The sequence below is a fragment of the Pan paniscus genome, chromosome 4 (genome assembly GCF_029289425.2).
Source record: "Pan paniscus chromosome 4, NHGRI_mPanPan1-v2.0_pri, whole genome shotgun sequence".
Lineage (NCBI taxonomy): Eukaryota > Metazoa > Chordata > Mammalia > Primates > Hominidae > Pan > Pan paniscus.
The window spans coordinates 17,585,836-17,594,914 of NC_073253.2; the positions used below are offsets into that span (position 1 = coordinate 17,585,836).

The following is a 9,079-nucleotide window of genomic DNA, read 5'->3' on the forward strand; positions in this document are numbered from 1 at the left end:
GGAAAGGATGCTCTGATAAGAGGGGGGTAGGATATGAGAGAGAGGGAACCATGTGTGTTTCTGGGGAGAGGTTTCCAAGCAGACAAATGAGGAAATATGGAGTGAGGTGGGAGGTCGCACAGCACATTTGAGAAACGGCCAGAAGTCCAATGAGGATGGAAAGGAGAGAGCAAGGGGAAGTGGTAAAAAAATAAGATGACAGAAGGGGAAAGACCATATGCTGCTTATATCTTATTTCTTCTGTATCCTTCCTAGAGTTGGCCTTCTTTCGGGAAAGTAGCCATGTTTCACTCCAATCTTCAAACCCAACACCCACCATCTCAAGCATTATCATTTTCCCTTCTGTATTTTATTTTGTGTCTCCTCTCTGATGTGGCTCTGTAGCTACATTTATTTTTTCTTTTATTAAATTGCAAAGACTGCTTGCTGGAATGATGTATAGATTGGTTATTCCTGTAGGCAGGTTGCCCTAGCAACGGGAAAATCTTACCCATTTCAGCAAATTTTATCAATAAAGCAGTCTAACCAGAGACTAATGTTCACATAATTAAATGTCTGCTGTACTTTTCCTCTGTTCCTTAACCATGGTAATTTTCAGATTGTTAATTAGCCGAGTGCCAATTGATTGAATGGCTCCACAGGAGTGGAAACTAAGAAAGCATAATAATAGAATGATCCTAAGCATCACAGGTGACAGCCCCAAATCACCCTCTTGCTTTGGTTTCCAAGTTAACCACAGCAAATCTTTATCCTTTCCAGGAAGAGGCATACGGTTTCCACGCTGAACACCTGGAATCCATTTAGACTGGCCAGTGTCCACTACCTAAAAAGCCTTGAGTGCTAAGGAAGCAGTGTTTGGAAGGAGAACAGAGTGTATCCAGTCATGCCAACTGCAGTCTAAGAATGATCAGTGAAGTGGCTCCCTGAAGGGGCAAAGTGAAATAAATGCATGCCAGCCGGGCACGTGGCTCACACCTGTAATCCCAGCACTTTGGGAGGCCGAGGTGGAAGGATCACTTTCGCCCAGGAGTTTGAGGCCGGCCTAGGCAATATAGTGAGACTCCATCTCTACCAAAAAACAAAACAAAACAAACAAACAAAAACCCCCAAAATTAGCTGGTTGTGGTGGTGCATGACTGTAGTCCCTGCTACTCAGGAGGCTGAGGCAGGAGGATGGCATGAGCCTGGAAGGTTGACGCTGCAGTGAGCCGAGATTGAGCCACTGCACTCCAGCCTGGGTGACAGAGTGAGACTCTGTCACACGCAAACACAAAATACATGCCATTCCTTTCAGGTTAAAACTTAAGGTGACCTCAGGTTCAAATGATAATAGTGGTTACACTGAATATGTGGTCACATATTTGTTAGAAAACATAAACTTTTAAGTATAACCCCCTCTATAAGATCATATATCTAATTCATTCATAACAGAGTTGCTCAATATGTCCACTTTCTTGCATTCATAAAATGCAATATGTACATTTTTCTGATCTTGTCTGCATTTGTGATTTTAAAAAAATCCTTCAGAAAAGATGATATCATGATCTTCTATGGCTATAAATGGCATGAATATAGAATCATCTTCATTTTCTTTTGGGGGAAGTTTTCTTCGAAACACAACCCAAGTCTTTCTAGGTTCTGTGTCATGCATAGATATCTAATTTGGCATGAAGGATTCTGTGAAATGATTGTTTTGGCTTGCCACTCAATAATAATGTAACCTCCTTATTCCGAGGGATGTAGTTCACTACAATGGGAAGGGGTATATATAGGTATTGGAGAGAGACTCCTATCTCTTCACTTTTTTTTTTTTTTGGTACCCAATTTCTTTATGTGAAGGAATGGTACAAATCAAAGAACTTAAGTGGATGTTTTGGTACAACTTATAGAAAAGGTAAAGGAAACCCCAACATGCATGCACTGCCTTGGTGACCAGGGAAGTCACCCCACGGCTATGGGGAAATTAGCCTGAGGCTTAGCTTTCATTATCACTGTCTCCCAGGGTGTGCTTGTCAAAGAGATATTCTGCCAAGCCAGATTCGGGTGCTCCCATCTTGCACAAGTTGGTCATGTGGTCACCCAATTCTTTGATGGCTTTGACCTGCTCATTCAGGTAATGTGTCTCAATGAAGTCACACAAATGGGGGTCATTTTTGTCAGTGGCCAGTTTGTGCAGTTCCAGTAGTGACTGATTCACATTTTTTTCCAAATGTAATGCACACTCCATCGCATTCAGCCCGCTCTCCCAGTCATCACAGTCCGGTTTCTTGATATCCTGAAGGAAGATTCGGCCACCTCCTTGGTTCTGCAGCTTCATCAGTTTCTCAGCATGTTCCCTCTCCTCATGAGATTGGTGAAGAAAGTATTTGGCAAAGTTCTTCAAAGCCACATCATCGCGGTCAAAGTAGTAAGACATGGACAGGTAAACGCAGGAGGCATAGAGCTCCTGGTTGATCTGGCGGTTGATGGCGGCCTTTAGTCCTGGTGGTAGTCCTGGCGCACCTGCGAGGTGGACGCGGTCGTCATGGCGGCGACTAAGGAGAGGCGGCTGCGTTCGCGGTGGTGACTGCGCAGCGCTGGAGCGGCGGCGGGGGCCTTGGGGCAGTCCGAGGGCGCAGTGAGGAGGTGACGGAGGGCTGGCTATGGGCAGCCGGCCGGGGTGGGGGACGAGCGCCGGGTTCCGTCCAAGCACTGTTGAAGCAGGAAACCCCGACGACTCTCGTGGAAGAACGTCCATCTCTCCACTTTTAAGCTAAGTTGAAGCAGTCTGTTATCCTTACTGATACTCACTTCCATCACCACTATTTTCCCCACTGTGAAATGACTAAAATACCATCCACCACTCCCGCTCTGAGAATTAAAAGATAACCTACACAGAGCCTGGCACATAGGAAGCATTCAGTGAACTTTTTTTCCTTTTCCTTCTCTTGTCCTTAAAAATACACAATATGAAATTAAATAGGATGTAGTCACACTATTGAAATAAATTTTCTTGTAGCAAATCTTATATGTCTTATTTATTTATTTATTTATTATTTATTTTGAGATGGAGTTTTGCTCTTGTTGCCCAGGCTGGAGTGCAATGGCACAATCTTGGCTCACTGCAACCTCCACCTCTTGGATTCAAGCGATTCTCCTGCCTCAGCCTCCCGAATGGCTGGGATTACAGGCACGCTCCATGACGCCCGGCTAATTTTTGTATTTTTAGTAGAGATGGGGTTTCACCATATTGGTCAGGCTGGTCAGGAACTTTTGACCTCAGGTGATCCACCTGCCTCGGCCTCCCGAAGTGCTGGGATTACAGGCGTGAGCCACCGCGCCTGGCCATCTGTTTTATTTTTATAAAAAGAAACATAAACGTAAGTGAAATGTAAGTGTAATAAATAAATGTAAGTGAAAAGAGTGACTAAAAACACAAATGCCAAAAGCAATTCCATAGAAAGACTTTAATTTTCTATCACTTTATCCATAAAGGTACCAAATATATATTTCAAAAGATTACTCTCCTTTTGATAAAATAACTGCAAACCATTGTTTCATGTAAAAATATTAACACATTTCTTGGTATCATCCAATAACTATTCAGTGTCATTATGTTTTACAATTTATTTTTATAATCAGATTCCAAATAAAAGATACATATATTTTGAAAAAATAAACTTAAGATGATCTCATACCATTGAAATAAATTATTTAGTTACTGGTAAAACAAGCTCATATGGTTTGGCTGTGTCCCCACCCAAATCTCACCTTGAATTGTAATAATCCCCACATGTCAAGGGCGAGGCCAGGTGGAGATAATTGAATCATGGGGGCAGGTTTTTCCTGTGTCGTTCTGGTGACAGTGAATAAGTCTCAAGAGAACTGATGGTTTTATAAAAGGGAGTTCCCCAACAAGCTCTCTTGCCCACTTCCATGTAAGACACATCTTTGCTTCCCCTTTGCCTTCCATCATGATTGTGAGGCCTCTCCAGCCATGTGGAACTGTGAGTCCATTAAACCTCTTTCCTTTATAAATTACCCAGTCTAGGTTATGTCTTTATTAGTAGAGTGAGAACAGACTAACACACAGGTATATAAAAGATTTTTTTGTTACAATAAGTTGTATCGCTTGTCTAAAATATTTATAAGCAAACCAAAAAAAAAAAAAAAAAGCTTGCATTAGTCAATGAGTCAATGTTCCCAGAGAAACAGTACACACACTGTATTAGTCCATTTTCATGCTGCTGTATAAGATCTCATAAGACTGACTCACTATCATGAGAACAGCACAGGAAAGACCTGCCCCCATGACTCAATCACCTCCCAATGGCTCCCTCACACAACACATGGGAATTCAAGATGAGATTTGAGTGGGGACACAGCCAAACCATATCACACATGCATACATATGCACACACATATACATATATACATGTGTACATACATTTATCTATTGATTGATTGACTGGAATTGGCTTACATGATTCTGGAGAGTGACGACTCCAAAATTGGTAGGGCAGACTGGTAGGAAATTTAGCTAAGAGAAACCTCAGTCTTTGCTTTTAAGGCCTCCAACTGATTGGATGAGGCCCATCACATCATGAAATGTATTGTGTTTTACTAAAAGTCTACTGATTTCCATGTTAACCACATCCATAAATACCTTGACAGCAACATCTAGACTAGTGTTTAACCAAACAACTGGGCACCATAGCCTAGCCAAGTTGACAGGAAAATTAATTATCACAAAGCTCAAAACAAGAGATTTGATATTTTGATAGTTCTGGTTTTCTAATGGTAGTTTCTTTTTTAAAATGTAAAGGGACAAAAAAGAAGTGAAACCAGGATGTAAAAGAAGTATGGCCACTAGGATAAAAGTGATTCTGCTCAGAATAGCAACTTCCTTGTCCTTCATCTTTTTCATTTCCTTAATGATAGCTCTTTTATATGATAAAGCTTTAAGGAAGCTGGGTAGAATATTCATAAGGTGGCTTCATAGTTATTTTATATAATACTGTCAAGATAAAAGAGTAATCATGGCTGGGCATGGTGACTCATGCCTGTAATCCCAGGACTTTGGGAGGCCAAGGTGGGTGGATCACTTGAGGCCAGGAGTGCAAGGCCAGCCTGGCCAACATGGCGAAACCCCATCTCTACTAAAAATACAAAAATTAGCTGGATGTGGTGGCTCACACCTGTAATCCCAGTTACTCGGGAGGCAGAGGCAGGAGACTCCCTTGAGCTTGGGAGGTGGAGGTTGCAGTAAGCCAAGATGTTGCCACTAGACGCCAACCTGGTTGACAGCAAGACTCTGTCTCAAAAAAAAAAAAAAAAAAAAAAAAAAGAAAAAGAAAAAAAGTAATCACCTTGACAACAGAAAACTATTACATATCCTGGGCAAAATTAAAATTTGTATAATTTGAGACCTTGTTCCCTAAGATAACATTGTTTCTTTAATGTGGTATAGTTTTCATTTATTTTATTTAAGTTCAGGGGTACATATTCAGGTTTGTTACATAGGTAAATTCATGTTGCAGAGGTTTAATGTACAGATTATTTTGCCACCTAGGTAATAAGCATAGTACCCAATAGGGAGTTTTTCGATCCTCACCCTCCCCCGACCCTCCACCATCAAGTAGACTGTGGTGTTTGTGTTCCCCTTTTTGTGTCCATATGTATTCAATGTTTAGCTCCCACTTATAAGTGAGAACATGCAATATTTAGCTTTCTGTTCCTGCGTTAGTTTGCTCAGGGGAATGGCCTCCAGCTCTATCCATGTTGCTGCAAAGGACATGATCTCATCCCTTTTCATGGCCTTATAGTATTCCATGGTGTGTGTGTACCACGTTTTAAAAATCCAGTCTACCATTGAGCATTGAGGTTGATTCTTTGTCTTTGCTATTATGAGTAGTGCTGCAATGAACATATGTGTATGTGTGTCTTTGTGGTAGAATGGTTTCTATTCCTCTGGGTGTACACCCAATAATGGGATTGCTGGGTGGAATGGTAGTTCTGTTTTAAGTTCTTTAAGAAATCGCCAGAGTGCTTTCCACAATGGCTGAACTAATTTACATTCCCACCAGCAGTGTATAAGCATTCCCTTTTCTTCACAACCTGGGCAGCATCTGTTATTTTTTGACTTTTTAATAATGGTATGGTTTTCTTAAGACGAATGATTTTTGTTTTGATAGCACAAGTGTACAGAGGACTAAAATCAATGAATTAATTGGTGTTGGGTTTTGGCCTTACAGAGATGTCTCTCTTCAGCTTGTGTGGTTGTAGCATATGTATGTTTATGCAATTTTCCATGACTGTCAGTTTATCTCATTAGATGATCTTCTCTTGCACAAAAGGAGCTATGCCTTCAATATCTTTGCAACATCGTCCCAATCTGATTTAGACTTTGCTGATATTGGAACTACATTCTGTATTCATAAGGACTGCCACACTGTGATAGTCAACTTTGATGTCGAGTTTATATGTCACTTTTGCTAGGCTATCGTATTAAGTTATTTAATCAAACAGTAATCTAGAGGTTGCTGTGAGAGTATTTTGTAGATGTGGTTAATATCTGCAATCAACTGACTTTAAGTGAAAGAGATTAGCCTTGATAATACAGGTGGGCCTCAACCAATCCATTGAAGGCCTGAGAGCAAAAACTGAGGCTTCCTGGGGGGGAAGAAGAAACTTTGCCCCAAGACTATAAAGTAGAAATCTTGGTAGGGTTTCTATCCTGTCCCCCGCTCTAAGTATTTCAGTCCTGCCAACTCCCACAGTCACACAAGACAATTCCTTGGAGTAATTCTCTGAAAAATGTGTACATATACATTTATATGTATATGTATTTATACACACACACACACACACACACACATCCTCTTAATTTTGTTTCTCTAAAGAACCCTGAATGATACTAACACTAATACTGCTTTTGTTTGACTCATCTGTTTGCATTATTGAACTTGAAATATGTCTGTTAAAAATCAGCTATCTTTATGAAATTGCTTAGTCTGACGGACATAAGAAATCATCTAGGCCAGGCTACTGTGGACGTATTTGTATTTCAAACAGTCTGGGAATGGTTGGTGGTTTGGAAAACGTTTTGCATGTTACATTAAATGTAAGGTTTATTGAATGAAACGGTACCATCTTATAACACTAATTCATTTGGCTGTGGGATTCAACTTTGAAAGTATTCATTGGCAAATATTCCTAGGATTGAGCTTCTAGTAATATAATTAGATGAATGAAAGTACCTAAAGTCATGACCAACTTCAAATTATATATATAGTTTTATATATATATGATAGATATATCTGTATATATATCTGTGTATATCTCTCTCTATATATATTTATCTCTCTATCTGCAAATGAAAGCATACATGAACACAGGGGTGTGGGAATTGAGAGCATTTAATCATGACTGATGGGTGAAGTTCAAAGCATGTGGTAAAGATATCTGCGCAAAATTTCAGTACCTTAAACAAGGATGCCAGAAACTCCGCTTGGTTTAAAAAGAAACACTAGCTGGAGGATGTGGTTTAGTTTTCTGATAAGGATACAAAAACGGAGAATAGCATGGATGTTTAGGGTATGGACCGATTCGTACACCTTCTCATAATTGCGGCCAACAGAAATCTGCTTGAGACGAGGCTGGATGTGGAGTTCATTGTTAGCATTTTTCCAGAAAGGCAGCCACAAATATGTAGGCTTTGGAAACTCAACCTGGAGCCACTCTGTAACAGAGAACAGAAAATTGGCAACAACTGTTGTTTGAAAGTGAATTTTCTGTGTGCGTGTTAGAACATGTGGTTTTACAAATGATCACGAGTATCACCAAACCCACAGTTTTATTACTCACATAAAGTTTTCTTCTGCTTTCTTGAGTTAACCAATGGAATTGGAGGAGTCTGACATATGAGTATTTATAAAAAGTTGGGAAAGCGATGTCAGGAAGTACAGGATTAGAGGGGATGATTTCTGGGTAACTTGCATCGAGCAAAGCGTAACCGCTCCTTTCTGCTGACGCTGCTTTTTTGAAGGTCTTAATCTCTCTCCTCATTGTCAAGTCCAGTGATTTTGAATCTCCCCTTGTTCTCCAGGGCTTCTGCTGGAGCTGCTCCTCCAGCATGCTGCTTTCTGACATCACTTTTCTCTGGCCAGTTGTTCTTCTGGTCTGCGGATTTCTCCTCTTTCTCCCAGGCTAGGTTGCTCAAACTTTCTTTTTTACAGAATGAAATTTAAGAGCCCCTAAGAATAAAATCATTTGGGGGAAGGATTATTTCATCACTGGGAAAACAACTTTTCTAGTCTCAACTTTTCCTACCCTCTGCTATCCTTCTTCCTTACCCTTTGTAAAGAAAAGAATTTTTCAATCACAACAAAGCATGCTAGGGATCCTTCAAAATTAAGCAGAGAAAGGTATTTCTTGGGTTGTGACTACTTCACTAAGAAAAGTCTAAAAGACCCCTGGTGTTTCCTGAGATAGATGGGTACCCCAGCTCCAAGGAGCTGGCTTCAGCATGGAACCAGGGACATGGGTCCCGGAGGCCCCAGCTGGCAGCACGTGTTGGGAGAAACAGGGCAGGAGAAACTGGGCCTCGCCAAGGGTAGAACAGAAGGGAGGAAAGAGAGGGAATGAGATGGACACGGGTACACTTCCCGCAGCCCAGGAGAGCCCCACTGTGCAGGGACAAAAGGTGCCCTTGGGAAAAGTATAGATGTGTTTTCACAGTTCCTTCTTATGTTGCATGTTTGTGAAGTATGCATGTCTGCCAGATTTTCTCCTAGAGAGGACCGTGCCTGCCTACTCTTCCTGCCATCGCAAGGCCGCTAGAGATCTCACCTGTGAGACCAGGCAGCACAAGGTCTGGACTGTGGGATGCACTTGAGATGCAGCAGTTGCTGTAATCTCTCTTCCGTCATTTCACCAAAGCATCACACCCACATCCCTAACTACCTTCTGAAGCAGCATCCTTGTCTGGGGTAAATACCAGGGGTCCGTCATATCATGCCAAGATTAAGGACACGGACACATGCAGGTGGGTTAGGGAGCAGAAAGTTTACTAGGCAGATGAAAGGAGAGAGGAGAGCAG

General features: G+C 41.3%; 1 pseudogene; it reads right to left on the minus strand.

Annotated features, from left to right (window-relative positions):
• Positions 1-1,842: 1,842 nt before the first annotated feature.
• Positions 1,843-8,130, minus strand: LOC103786677 (ferritin heavy chain-like; annotated as a pseudogene).
• Positions 8,131-9,079: the final 949 nt, after the last annotated feature.